A 13,092-nucleotide genomic window follows, 5' to 3' on the forward strand; every position below is an offset into this window, starting at 1 on the left:
TCTGAGCATCTGTCTTATGCCATCTTTCTGTGCCCCATCTGGATCCAGAAATGCAGTGTCCCTAGGACTTGGGAAGGTCACTGACTGACATATTCTGGTTACTGGTGCCACAATTGTATTCTTATAATGACAAAGCTAGACTGTGAAGGAACACGTACCCAAAATAGCTTTCACTGCATAACTTGGTATTATAATGGTCCACTCGTTGAAATAGAACAGTCTTTGCCTTTGGGAAGTGATAAGGAGTGCTCTGATGCCAGTTACTTTCTCAGTAAAGCCAGAGCTGCTCCTCTTTTCTGTCTGTTGGCTATTTTAGGGACACGGACCAGATTATGAAGGATTCTAAGTGAATATGCTTGGCTCTGATAGGAAAGGAAAAACCTTCTGGAGATTATGATCTAATGTAATCTATTTGGCAAGCAATTTTCTCTGAAGTTTTTGCTTGTTTAATTAACAAACACCTTGTTGTGAGTGCATCTAAAAGAGAAAAGATGTAATGTTGAAACTAAATAGTGCTAGGTAACAGACTCTAATACAGCCAAAATGTAGAAGCTGTAATCACCTAAACAACTAAAGCATAATGTGTAAAACAAAATGAGATAAAGATCTGATGCCCCGTAAGTCCTCCTCAATAGACAACTAATCCGATAAGGAGAGCTCCTTTAAAAAGTTTCAGAGCCTCATGAAGATTAAATGAATGGAATTTGTAAAGTTCATACAGGAAGTAAATTGCACATTAAAAACCTGACAGCTGACTAACCACTGAAGCAAATTCCTAGTATTTGTGGTCAGTTCTTCATATTTGAAAGTTTCATAACAGTGTTTTTGAACTTAGAGGAAGAGGTTCAGGAATTTAAAGTTTAACCTTTAATGTGACAGTCATTAGGCTGGAAGCTGGGATGTTTGATCAAACTGTTCAAAAGGTAGGATGTAGAAAATGTAAAATCACATGAATTTTGGGAATTCCAGAGCTAACTGTCAGAAAAAGGGGATGTAAACCCCATGATATTTAATTCCCTTATAAGGGTAGCTAGGAAGTCAGACTGAGCTATCTATCCTACTGAGTTTTATGAGCAAGTATGTATTGAATTTGTATGAACTGCAACTTGAAATAAACTTTCAGCTAATAATTTGAGCTTCAGATTAAAAGAGCTTTTCAACAGAGATATATCTTTGCTCAGAGTAATCCAGAAGTGTAATGATGAAAGGAATTAGACAAGTGGATGTCTGAGCAATTGTTTGGTAGTTCTAATGAGGAAATGCCAATTGTAAAAGACACTGGAAAATTAAAAACAAATGGATAGCAATAATGTCTTTCTATTGTGATTTCTTTAGCACCAGATCTGCACTGTAATACTGAAATAATCCAGTCACTAGTGTATGCTGATGGAGTGAGCCCAAAGTGTGCATGTATCATTTCACCATTAATGCAACTGAAGCCAATGAAGAAAATGTTTGGATTATCGTATGTGTAAATGAGACCCAGTTGGATCTTGTGTTCCTAAATAGCAGCTTATCACCACACAGAGATGAATAAAGATAGACATGAGAAATATGTCCTCATGAAAGTCTGCTTGTTCTTTTGAGAGGCAAAGGTAGGAGCAGGGTGAACAGTGGTGGATAAATCAACTGTAGCTGTGCTTTGGAATTTAATGTTTTGCTATAAAGCAGAGAGTGAAGCTTATAGAAGCCTGGTAAGGTAGGTAGTCACCTTGCTCCTCATCGTCATTTCAAAAACCTGTCCTTAGACTGATTCAAATACATCTCACTGTGTTTTGTTTGTTCTCGAAAGGGGCCTTCTGACACTTACTAAATCCTGACTATTGGCCTGTATTGGAACTTGTGTATGGTTTCTTCATCCAGAATTAATTTTGATTAAATTAATCTGAAATCTATTCTTCTGTGTAAAAGAATATTTCATTGACAATGTAGGGGATTGAGACCAAATTAAAATAATTAAATAAATAAATTGTTACTTTTTTTCAACCTCAATTACTAACTGAATCAACATGCTGAGGTCAGTATTATATCTGAACTAAAAATAATGGAAAAATAGAGAGTGCCATTGATTCAACCCTTTGGAACCAAAGCTGGGATAACTACAGATTCTCCCTATTACTGCAGAATGATGGAAGAAATAGATCTACATCCCCTATTATTTTCTATTTGTACCATTTCTGTTATCTGTGATCTCATTTTTAAGCTTCTTTATTTCTTATTTTTTTTTCAGTCAGTTCTTTAAATAGCCATCTTAGACACTTGTACTGATAACTGTGCTGTTTGCTCAGGATGAGTGTATTATATTTTTCTAGGACTCTGCACTGTGTTTGAGGACTCTTCTACTTGATCTCAGCGGGTTTGTTTAATCATGCAAGGCAGTGATATATATGGGAATGACTTGATTGTTCTGAACTTGTTCAAAATGCAAGTGATTTTTTTTTTTTTTAATATAAGATTGTGCAAGTTTGTAAAAGCTTTAGCTTCTCAGTAGAGAAAATTAAGTGTAGATATCTGCAGTATTGTTTATGTCTATTAATTATATATCCTGTTTATTTGGCATCGGGGCAAGACAGCCATTTTCATCACGTATTTTTAACTTGCTTAGTTATGAGACAGATTTTTGGCTACAAATGCTTATGTCTACCCTCAAATTATTTATATAGAAAGACCTATTTCAACACATAGCAGAATTCATTCCACTGGATTTTAGTGAATGTGAGGGAGAAGTCATAGAACCTTAGAATTGCTCAGGTTGGAAAAGACCTACAAGATCAACAAGTCCAACCACAACTTAACCATACTACCCTAGTTTACAACCCTCTTCTAAATCATGTCCCTGAGCACCACGTCCATATGGTTTTTAAATGTATCCAGAGATGGTGACTCAACCACCTCCCTGGGGAGCCTATTCCAGTGCTTAACTACCCTTTCTGTAAATAAGTTTTTCCTGATATTCTTTGGACCTGCTCCAGCAATTCAGTGTCCTTTTTGTACTGAGGTGCCCAAAATCTTTTATCACCAAGGTGACTTCCTGGCTGCATCCAAATCACAGCATGCTTATAGTTAATGTGTTGAATTGCCTCATGAGAGGTTTGCAGTGTTGGTAACCTGTGCCATGACAATCCATTCACAAATCAAACCCCGTGCAATTCAGGACAATAGATATCTACCATCTTGTATGTTGTTCTGTCATCCTATTCAAGAGAAAGCTCTTGTGTAGAGTAAGATCAATCTCACTAATTTGTTCCAGCTTGGTTGTAGTTAGTAGTCATTTTCCTCATTTGCACTTAATATTATTACTTTTTTTTCCAATATTTTTACTTTGTGTTACAATATTTAACTTCTTTGAGGACTTGAGACTATTTCAAGCCTATTTTACAAGCTGTATTCTGCAGGAAGGAGTCCAAAACTGGGAATGGTTTTGGAGTATTGAACTGCAGCAGGTCTTACCTCCCTGCTACAGTGTTCTCTCTTGGTGTACTTCACTCAGTCCTCTGGAGAATCACAGGTCAAAGATATGTGTTTGACATTTTACAGTCTATTTTGGATTTGGTCTCAAGCATGTAATTCAAATGATGTGCTTCCTACCTTGTTTTGATGAATGAGGCCTTATATTTAGAAATGGCAAATGAGTAAACATCAGTAAATAACTTAGTGTCAGCAAAGTTTGTAAGTGAAAATGTCTCATTTGAATTGTCTTACAAAGCAGGAAAAAGGCCTTAAAATTAATTCTAAATTCTTGTTACTCATTCTTACTCACTTTTGCCAGGAAGAAGGATGAAATAAAGAAAAAGAGTGAGAGAACATGCAAAGGAAATGAGAGGGAAGCACCCATAGCCTTGATCTTCTCTTCATTCCACAAAGCATCTGAAAAGTTTGGAAAAAAAGTTCTTTTTTTTTAATCTTATCCATCTTCTTTCAACTTCTACAGTATGAAGTAAATTGGGCTCTGCATTTGTTGCTAGTCTAAGGGCAATCATCAAAAATACTAGGTAAAACACGTTGAAAATTGCACTGTACATTTAGGAACAAATTGTCTATTAATGTGGTGAACACAGGGTTTTCTAAATAAGGGTACTTTAACTGACAAGAAGTGCACAGCAGGAGTAGCAGAAAGTATTGTAGCCTGCCATTATCTGTCATGCAGTGGAACTGTTGACTTCAAGTTCACAGTAAGTTCAGGAGATAAGAAAATGTATAACTCAGTGGAACTATTGATTAAGAATAGAAAGATAACAATGAATCAAAAACCTGTGGTATTATTACCAGTTCTTGATTACTTAAGTTACTGCAGCTATTGGAAATGAGATCCAGTTTGGCATGATTCTTAACATTCTCTTATTTGTATTCTACTTACTAGTCATAGCTGTATAAAATCCAGCAAACTCTAGCAGTCTTTAAGTTTTGAAGATGAAAACACAGAAGCCATACAAATTGTCTGTAGGTCATACAAAAAATAAATCAGAATACTCCCAGTTGGAATGGACCCAGAAGGATCATTGAGTCCAACTGGCTCCATACAGGATCACCCTAAATGAGCATTCATAAGCTGTAAAGGAAATGCACAGCTGCAAAAAATGATGCAGCACATCAGAGTCAATAATAAGGATTCATAGTGTTGGTGTAGATTAGACAGATGTGTGTTCTTATCTTGCCTCTTTAATAATAATTCACTATTGAAACGTAACTGATCTTAAACTGATCTTTTATACTCTACAACTTCCTGAAGGGAGGTTGTGATGAGGAGGGTCTTGGCCTCTTCTCCCAGGACCCGAGCAAATGGCCACAATTTGTATCAGAAGAGGTTTAGATTAGACATAAGGAAAAACTTTTTCTCTCAGAGAGTAGTCAGGCACTGGAATGGCTGCCCAGGGAGGTGGTAGTCACCATCCTTGGCATTGTTCAAAAGGCATATGGATGAGATCTGGTTTAGTGGCTTGTGGTTGCAATGATAATGGGAGGACAGTTGGACTAGATGATCTTGTAGGTCCTTTCCAACCTTGTGATTCTATGACTGTAAAGTGATAAATTCTTTGCATAATAAAGTAGGCAAGCTATAAGAATCCTGCAAGGAAATACTACTGCATCATTGGTTTTGTTTCTTTTTCTTTTTTTTTTTTTTTTTCCCCTCTTGATCTTTAATCACGAGCACTTTAGTCAGGTATTCTGGTCCATGCTTTTTATACTTGAGCAACTACAGCAGGTGCAAATCTTGGCTCACTCACCTCAATTAGAGCTAGGTTACAAGAAAAGAGTTTACAAGTAAGGCCTTTCTGAAACACCTGTGAAAATGCCATTAATCTTTTTCCAACATTTACTGCTTATCACAACAAATTTATGTATTTGCCTGTATTATTTTCTATAAATGAAGTCATTGACAAGTTTGTAATCTTGCTCCTTCTGGTTCTTCGATCACTTTGTTTTAAGGCTTTTGGACAGAGGCACTGGCTGTGAAAAATGGATTGAGACAGGCCCAAAGCACTGTCCAACATGGCTTAGTGAAGAGCTGAGTTTCTAAAACAGTAAAGGGGTTATTTCTCATATGTGGGACTCCTATAGATTACTCTGTAGATGTGTAACAAGGAAAGCTCCATCTTAGATGGACTCATTTAAAATTTTTAAGTATTCCAGTGGTGACTCTATGCTTCCAAGTTTACACAGGTCCTGTGTTAGTGTGTTACTGGCAGCATCTTTCAGGAAGCATTTGCAACAAATTCAGCAGTCCGACAGAGCAGCCTCCAGGTAAACAGTCATTCACCTCAACTGATAGTTTCTCTTTCATTTAAATCAAATGGTTTTGGGCAGAAGGCCTGAGCAGTCTGTACTCCCTCCTGCAGAGCATACGCTGCTGCTTGCTCCAGAGACAGCCTCAATAACAGGACCACACTGATGCGCTCTGCTAAACTCATAGCTTATTCAGCTCCACACAGAAAACAAGCCTGTAATTAAATTGTTCAAAATTTGAAGATCAGTGTGTTTTGCCTTCCCTTCAGACCTAATTACTTGCCAAAACACTCTGTGCGCAGGGTGGGAATTAATATTAATTAGGAATCATCTTGAACTGCAGATTACAGCCATTATAGGCAGAGGAAATGATTATGAGATTTATGCAACTCACATCTTTAAAAAAAAATATAATTACAACAACAAAGCCCTTTCTCACAGTATACATAAAGAGGCCAGATACAGACATTTGTTCCAGGTTAATGTCAGCCTTAATTGACTACATTCCACAGGGTTCATCCCGGTTTATACCACAGCAAGTGACAGGAGGGGAAAGCCCATTGTGTTCTTCCGTGTAGTGATGGACTGGCTGGCAATGTCACCCATGGTGATTTTTCATCAGCTGGGGGAATTTTGAAAATGGTCTCAGCCGATCTGGCACGCTGTCAGATGGCTATTGGTATCAACAGCTCCTTTTTCTCAAGGTGTGCTGAGATACTCCTCATGTTCCTTCTAAGACAGGAGGCAGAGCTGGGCTAATAGCTCCCAGTTGAAGAGCATGTTTAGGGCAGTTTTCTGGTCCCAAAGCAGAAGCAGAGTGCTTGGTGTAGTGCTGAGTGCTGGCGAGCTCAGCATGGATGGTGTTGGCCAAGGGAATGTGCAAGTCCAAGCTTTTGCTCCATAGGGAGAAAGTATTTCAGGACAACATAGCAGCAGGTGATATTCTTCCTCAGTGTGATGTCAATAACCTAGACTGTTTTCAGAAGATCTAAACATATCACAGTTTGCCATTGACTAAGTCAGAAGGAGGCCTTCAGAGACACCTAATCATGTGAAACAGCAGGCTCAGGAAATACAATTGAATTCTGGGAGAATATGAGATGCAAATGGAAATGCCAGTTGGCCGTCCTTTGTTTAGTAACTCCCAGAAGAGAACAAGATGATGGGGTGTGGAATGTCTTGTCCAGTGTTGGATGCTGTCCCTTAACAGTTCATGCTAACAACAGAAGATATTTTTAATTCAGGCTTTCTGGTAACAGTATCAGTTGCTGGCAAAATATATGCTAGGTTGCCAGCTTCTCTTTTACATTTGAGACTTAAAGGAATGGAATTTCATGTGCAACCTAAAAGATCAGATTCTGTGATGGGAAGTATGGAAAATCTTCTGAAGGCCAATATTAGTAGTATTTATTTATTTATTTATTTTGGAAGCAAGTTGAATATAAATATTTAAAAAAAAATTGAACTAAAATACAAAAAGCATCAGTTCCTGCACTTAAGGTTCTCAAGTCTTAGAAAAGTGGCAGCACTTGTTTCCAAATGCTAATGATATATGGCTGTCTGTTTATGAATTGGTTGCTACTAAAATGAAGAACATGTATACATATATTACAATCAAAATGGCAGTCTGACTCTTGCTTTTAATAGTAAATGCAAAACATATCTCCTTTTATTTCTAATATAGCACTTTTTGTTGCATGTATTGCTGCATTGTTCTTGGTATACTGTCTTACATTACTGTAACTCAAGTGCTTTTTGGTCACCAATTTCAAAGATCGGTATCCCTTGTTAATAGGAATAAAACAACATATTTCTACAGCAGCAATGATGAGCCAATGAAGTGTATGGCTCTATGTGTTTCAAGGAAAAAAACAGTGAATTTTACTTAAATGTGTCCCACTATTTGAATTTGAAAGTCACAAGGAAGACACTGAATGAACAAAACAGTGAAAATGTCAGCAGCTGGTTCCTTACTTGATGAATTCAATAATTAATATAATGAAGAAAAGAGAATGATATTCAAATATCTTCTGTATTTGATCCTGATAACAAGTGGTGAAGCAAACACTTCTGTTACAGGTTTGCATTACTCAGACTTGAAAATTTTGTGATGTTTGTAGAATTAATCAAATTGTTAAATACGAAATTTCAGCAGAATGAGTATTGACCAATGAGGAAAGTAATGTATTTCTAACATGAATAAATCTAATCAGTGCTATAAAGGATCTTACAGTCGTCTCCCTCCTTTACATGAAGCTGTGAGTTGTAGCAAAATAAAGTATCTTAAAATTGGCAAAAGATATAAATAAGCTGTTGCAGGATGATGTATCTTGGGCTAGAAAATATGTTTTTATATATATCTTGCATTAATTTTTAAAATGAAGGCTAAAAAAGAGCAACTATGGGAACGTATTGGGAAACTATTTTAAAATATGTTGAAGGTAGAAACTGGTAAGACTTATGAGAGACTTTTTCATTCAAAATACCTCTTCCTATAGTACTGAATGATTGGCATTATAATGTCGCCTGCAAACCACAGTACATCCCTTTATGGCTTCATTTACTGGAAATGTTTTCAATTTGGAGTCACTGTAGGAAAGACCTTTTTAAATAATCTGGAGTCTTCAGGAGAAAGAAAAAAGAAATGGCATATGAGACAAGAAGTTCCAGTTACAGTGATGTGACGCAGAATGTTTAATAAGAGAGATTTTTCTACTGTGAATATACATATTTGATCTGATCCAACCATCTTACTCAAAGAATATGATTTTTTATTAATCTGTAATCATACAATATTTTGCATCTCAGATGACTTCAGTAAAAATACCATTACCTTACTAATGGGAAGTACTTATTTTATACAGTTGTATTAAAATTTTGAATGTCAATTTCATAAGACATTTCGAAATTTCTCAGTTGTTTTCACCTTCAAATGGGACAAGACAAAAAGGCTTGGTTCAGTTGTCTAAACCTAGATGCCATAATGTCCAGTTAGTGCTCCAGCAGTATCAGCTTTAGGCTATGTTGCCAAAATTTAGGCAAACAAATAAGCCTTTATGCATCTTCTCAAATCAAAAGTATTTGTTTCAGTCATAGAATATGATGTTTTATTTTAAAGTTTTCCCATAGAAAAAAATAAGTGGGAGCAAAAAAACTCTGATGTTGTGGATTTTCTATCAGAAGTACTTAAACTCTCTCCTATAAGAAAGAAGGAGGCAGGATAGGACAAGGGGAAATGGTTGCAAACTAAAAGAGGAGAAATTTAGGTTGGCTATAAGGCATAGGTTTTATATGATAAGGGCATTGAAGGACTGGAACAGGTTGCCCAGAGAGGTGACGGGTGCTTTGTCCCTGGAGATTTTCAAGGTCAGGCTGAATGGGGCTCTGAGCAACCTGATGGAGCTGTAGGTGTCCCTGTTCATTGCAGGGGAGTTGGACTAGATGGCCTTTAAAGGACTCTTCCAACTCAAACAATTCTATGAATCTATGATCTAATGATGGAGAGATATCAACAAAAGTTTCAATCAGTGATTTTTCTAGCATGTGCTTCAACTTTGTGAGGTATCTGCTTGACATGCTGGCAGAGACATTCCAAATAGTCTTTTAAAAACTTTTTACAATTTGGCAGTTAAAATGAAACCATGCATTTTCATTGCCTCAGAAATGATAGCTGTATCAGCAGGTACTAGTCTGGAAATAAGCATGATTTTCTCCTCACACCTAAAATGGTGGGACTGACATTTTATCAAGATATAAATTATTGCTGATTTTTGATAATAATTTGATTTTTAAATAATAAGCCCAACGTAATGCATATTAAAGTCAACATTTCAATCTACAAAAGCAATCTAATTTATTGTTTTTTACTTCCTCTGTACATTGTATCTTTAAAATGGTATATGAAAGCTGTTTTTGCCATACACTGGGTACACTGAAAGAATTATGCTTGCAATAAGTTTGCTGGCCAGCAACTCGAAGTAGAAACAGTATTTACATAGGTGTTTAGTTTGCCAGTTCCTTGTATTATTGTTGTCCAGATTCTCCCCTGAAAGTACTTTTATTTAATCATATGGAAGGTGTAAAGATGAATAAATATATCATGAAAATTGTATTTAAGATTGGAACATATCTCAGTTAATTCTATTCCTTCATTTCTCTGATGAGTGTGCTAACATTATTTAGTAAGAAGTGAGATGTATTAAACTAAATTATTTCTCCTCGTATAAGCTGGATTTTTTTCTGCATAAAAGAGGACTAGAGATTTTACTGTTCTTCAGTCTATAAAGATTTATTAAGTAATATTTTTATGATAGGAAAAATCTAGGAAGGTAGTAAGATGCAGTGCAGTGTTACATTTTATCCTTCTCAGTGGTCCGGCGTTATACAGACAATTAAAGAGAATAATTCTAGCAGAGTTCCAGTAAAAGAGAAGTTTAATGAGTTTGATCAATAGAAGTACTACAACAAATGCAAACCAAGTATATTATTACATCTGGCAGATGATAAAGGGAGCAATCAGTTCCTCCCCCATTGAACAATGGTTCTTCATTCATCTTGTACTCTTTCACCACTGCACATTTTTACCCCAGTGATTTATTGCTGCAGTTCCCGCCATGAACAAACTTCTCCCCTGTTGCACCACTGAATGCTTCCAGCTGTGGCAGCTGTGGTGTTGGTGTAGGATGCACATCGATGGCAGATCATGTGCATCTGTGTCTCTCTTCCCACAGTGAGGCTGACCTCTGTTCTCAAAGGATCTGACTAGCATTTCCCTGAGAGGAAAATCAATGTATTGCGTGAGAAAAGCCTTCTGTGAGCTTCCGTTGGGCTGCTTTGCCATAGTAATGACTATTAAAGTCAATGAGACAGATTTAGAACAAGCCTTTGCAATCTTATGCTTCTATGACAGATCATAGAAACCTTAAAATTCTTTTGCATGAAAACATTTTCAGGTGAACTAGAAAGGAATGAGCATGAACTGGGGCTCAGGTACATCCCTTCATTTTAGGAAAAGAAAATCTTTAAGTGCTACACATGAAAACCAGAGTTATATATCTCAACCCAACATAACAGACAACACAGTCCTTCACTCTATTCATCAGACAAAGTCATTCACGTGTATATAAAGAAAATAAGACTTGTTAGGGCAGAGATAAAAATTCAAGGGCTCAGAGAAAGGCTGCTTTCTAGTTCTAAGAAAAACTTAAGCAAGGTGTGATAAAGAATGTCAGGATCGACATCATAAGATGTTGGTAGTCTCATGCGAAAGGCAGTTAGGAATGCTAGAGGGTTATCTGCTAGCCTGCAGTCAATGAAACATAATTTTTCAGCTAATGATGGGGATCTTGACATGTTAAAGAAAGTTGCTTTAGCAATGAAAAAATATGATTGGGCCAGATGATCAAACAGACTAAATGCAGGGGAAGAAGCTGCTGTAAGAGGGCACTGCTGTCCATGGCACCGCACAGTGCCTACAATACTGCAGGAAGGGAATGGGAAATAAGGATAGGCAGTGAGATGTTTTAGGAATTAATTGCATTTGCAGTATGTTTGATTGGGATGTCAAAGTAGCTCTTTCATTCGTTAGCTATAAAGGATTCCAGAATAACAGTATCATAAAACAGTTACTTTATCAATGGGTTAGAAAAGAGACTGCATGAAAGCCCAAAGATGATAAATATTCTTCTTTTTTTCGTGATAGAACAGTTGATTGGGAATATCAATACTTGTTTTGCCAGCAGTAAAGACCTTCCAGTCATTTCATGAGCATGAAAGATGTACGCAGTAATTATCGCTTTTCTCTGTTATCAACTGTAATTCATAACACTATGGGATTTAGCTTTTACTTAGACATTTCCATTCCCTTTCAATCTGCCTCTTTTCAATTCTTTTCCTTATTTGTTTACTAAATGATTTAGTTAGATGTCAGTTGAGAGTCAGACGGAATGCTTTCCTGATGGTGCATTTTTCATTTCGTTCAATTTGACTATTTACAATGTTATTTCATTTCAGCTTTAGATCATAGATCTGTTAAAATTGAGATTAGCATTTTCTGCAGCATCATAAAATGTCTTTTTGTTTTCTTAATCATTTTAGCAGTCAGGCTCAGGAAGTTCTTAACAAATGTTAATCTCACGCTTAGCATTTGGCTTTCATAAATGAAATCAGATGCAACAAAGAAGCAGGAAAACAAACTTCTCAGCAAGATCCAAGGAATCTGTGGTGTGTCATTGTATGTCCAGCACAGGGAGCCTACAAGGCCATCAGGAATTGTCAAGTGGCACATAAAAAACAGGACAAGTCTTCTAAAAAGTTATAATAACTTTTTCAGGTTACAGCATTTCCTTCAAATCTATCATGAAAAGGACAGAGCAGTAAAAGAGGGAAAAGATTATGAGAAGGCAAAATGCAATGCTTGGGTTTTCAGAATTGAACTAGAGGTAATCTGATTGATTAGGAGATGAGAAAGAAAAGTTGTAGTGAAAGAAGTAGAGGGAAGAAGAAATGGATGATGAAAACAGGGGTCTGAATTCAAGGAATTACATATGAGAATTACAAAGCTCCTTCTATCAAGAATAAAACTATGCACACCAACACACCACACACCTGCACACCCAACTCTTTGGGAAGTTAAATAACTTCAATTATAAAAGTGCTTGGAGGAAATAATAGTTAAACAAACAAATAAAAAACATTGAGGGGGATACAAAACAAACAAATGAAAAAGCCAGCAGCAGCCATTGCAGTCACTGCTACAGCAAAAGCTTACTGGTCCTTTCATTCCCCGTGCTCTTCTCTGGGTTCACTCTGAGTGCAAACACTTTAATTCTGCTCCAAATATATGTGCTGAGAAAAGCTGAAATGCAAGCAGGAGATGAGCACAGCAAGCAGCTGCAATGTATGAACCATACAGCCTGGGCTACTGCAGCATTCAACCTCCTCATCCCCTCCAGTGATAAATAAAGAGGAAAGTTCATTACTTTTGAGAAACAGCTGTAGTTTAATGTTTGTAAAGAAGGTCCTGCGTAAATATCTGTTGCTTAGTTTTTGGTGATTTTTACCTCTTACAAAAAGCTCACAGAAATTGAAGTTATCCTTTTTATTTCACTGTGTAGCAACAGCTTAGCTCCTTGATCGTAACATATGATAGAGGTATTGCTCTTGTTTTTTCTAAATTAAGAAATCTTTGCAATGTACTCTAACAATCTTAGCTTCCCTTTAAGTACTGCTTATAGAAGTCTGAATTCCCCAATAAAAACAAAGGCGTGAAAGCCTTTGTGACTGTAATAAATGATGCATTGACCATACTGATGTAGTATCAGTTTGGTCATGTAGCAGAAGTGCTGTGGCAATTATGCTTAGCTGTGC

Source organism: Coturnix japonica, chromosome 4 (genome assembly GCF_001577835.2).
Source record: "Coturnix japonica isolate 7356 chromosome 4, Coturnix japonica 2.1, whole genome shotgun sequence".
In the NCBI taxonomy this organism is placed as follows: domain Eukaryota; kingdom Metazoa; phylum Chordata; class Aves; order Galliformes; family Phasianidae; genus Coturnix; species Coturnix japonica.